Raw genomic sequence first — 2,725 nt, 5'->3', positions numbered from 1 at the left:
TGTAAAAATTAATACAAAGCTCCTGATACATTGTTACAATAGCAGTTGACAAATATTAAAAATACATAGGCACAATAATTTTTTTTTTTTTATTGGTCTTGAACTTTATACAATTTCTGCTTCGACTACTTGGTCATTAGCATATCACTATAAACATAAATTACTTATATTTATAATGAGGAACAGAGCAAAGAAAGAAAAAAAAAGTACAAACAATTATTTTTTATAAGTATTTGAAGGTGAAATTTTGACAAAATTTATCAAATTTAAAATTGAATAATTATTTTGTAGTTAAAAAACTATAAAATGTTAAACTTTTATATCTAAGATTTGAAAATATAATACAAGATTCCTCATAATATTGTCTACCTTTATCAAAAAAAAATATCTACAAGAAAGTCAAATTAAATTTTTATGAGCGTTTGAAATTCATATTTTTACAACATTTGATATTCGCTCGATTTCTCAAGTGACGATTTTCTTATTTTATTGTAATTAAAAAACGAATGACTGTAGATATTTAAATATTTCACTGAATGTTAATATTTTCATTTTTTATACACCATGAAATTTTCAAAATATTTTGACTCTTTTTGAGCTGTTTACGGACATTTTCAGTTTTCAATTTTTTTAGTTTTTTTTCTATAAATATCAATAAAATGTTGTTTGTTGGGTAAAAAAGTGTGAAAATTGAATGCAAGGCTCCTGATATATTGTTACAATAGCAGTAGAAAAATATTAAAAATACATAGTCACAACTTTTTTTTATAAGCATTTGAAATTCAAATTTTGACAACATTTATCAAATTTAAAATTGAATAATTATTTTGTAGTTAAAAATTTATAAAATGTTCAACTTTTATATCTAAGGACTGAAGATTTAAAAAAAGATTCCACGTAAGTAGTTAATTCTGTTACCAAAAAATCACAGTTTATTTTTATACTCATTCTATAAGTTAAAATTTGGACGAAATTACATATTAAAAAATCTAGAATAACTATTTTAGTTATTTTGTTGTGATTGTATAATATTATTAGTGGGTACTTGAAACTTTTTAAGTATACTATTATATATTTATGATAGTATCACGGTTTGTTGTTGATGTATAAATAGTATAATGCGTTATAAGTACCTATTGGATATTGTGATATGATTAATTTGGAATTAATTTTAGGTACCTTCCTATTATAGGTCAATTTTTTTTTTGATACCATAGATAAGTACCTATTTATTATTTATATAATATAAATATATAAAATGTCTTATACCTAGACTGACATACTGTCTCCACTCAGAATCGTTTTTCTTATACAATGATATTATATCATTGAATTCAAAATTAATACCATCCGTTATACAGTGACACACTTGTATCCTACTGTACAGCAGAGCGACATCCACTTGCCCACCTTTTTTTCATTTAATTTAGGGTGAAAAATTGGGCTGAGACATTTAATGAATTGTGGTATCTGGGACAAAATATAACTAAATCTGATGAGATTAGATTGGTATATACTAGATAATAGCATTAATTTTGTTCTTTATTACATGCATATAACATTTTTAAACTATAGTCTTAATTGTGTTTAGCGTTACAAAATATTGAACGAAACACACGTGTTCAGAACAAATTCCAGCCAATTTCTACAATACATATCAATAACAATGAATCGTAAGATAAGATTGAAAATCACATCTGTATCTGTAAATAAATCTAATTATATGTTTCAACTAAATTATATTACTATCTTGAATGATAAAATAATTTTGTAGTGTCTTATGGATGCAGCAGAATGTTTATCTGAAGATTTGAATGGAAATTCTATGGAGAAAATAGAGTTTCGAACTAGGTACACTTATTTTAATGCAAAGTATTCAGCAGTTGAGGGTTAAATTGATTGTAATGATACCGACCAAACTACCCCAAATGTATCCTTGTATGTACGAAAAATTATTATTCAATTAGAATTCAAAACAATGAACCTGACAAAAAATGATAATTTTTATGGATTATCTTTTATTACTGATTAGAGCGTAGTTTATTTACCAACAATATTATTTGAAAAACTATATAATCATAACTATATGATCATATAGTTATATAATCATATATAACTATATACTCTAACCATAATTAGGTAGGTATATTTTATTCCTGTGCAAAACTGTCCAACCCTCAAAAAAATATATAGCAGCCCATAATTCGTTTTGTCATAATATTATTACACGATATACCATTCCAGGGTTGATCACGCATACAGACCAAGGTTTCAACTTTCAAACGTATAGAACAGACAGAATAGATTAAATCTAAAAATATTTATAAAAATAAATCTAATCTATTCTATGGTACAGACGCTGTTGCTCTTAGATCATATACAAGTATACACAGACGACAGAATTCTATACCTACTACATTTAGATATGGGAATTTTGCCATTTTTCGTTGCTAGCACCCGGGATTTTTAGCAACTTATCCTTGCCATGTATTCAAAAAACGTGTTTTCAACCGTCCCACCTCCTACTAACAACCTACGAACAATCAAAACAGCTAATGTCCCAAGTTGCCAGTCTCAAGTTCAATAAATTAAAAAAATTATATTTATTAGTTAGGTAATACTGTCATAGAATGTATTTAATATTAATAACCAATAAGTCAAGCTGATTGAGCATCACTGAGCGAGATTGACGGGGATTCGAATTTAGAATTGACAAACCCTATTC

Source organism: Acyrthosiphon pisum, chromosome A2 (genome assembly GCF_005508785.2).
Source record: "Acyrthosiphon pisum isolate AL4f chromosome A2, pea_aphid_22Mar2018_4r6ur, whole genome shotgun sequence".
Classification (NCBI taxonomy): Eukaryota; Metazoa; Arthropoda; class Insecta; order Hemiptera; family Aphididae; genus Acyrthosiphon; species Acyrthosiphon pisum.
Note: the sequence above shows the minus strand (reverse complement) of the source record.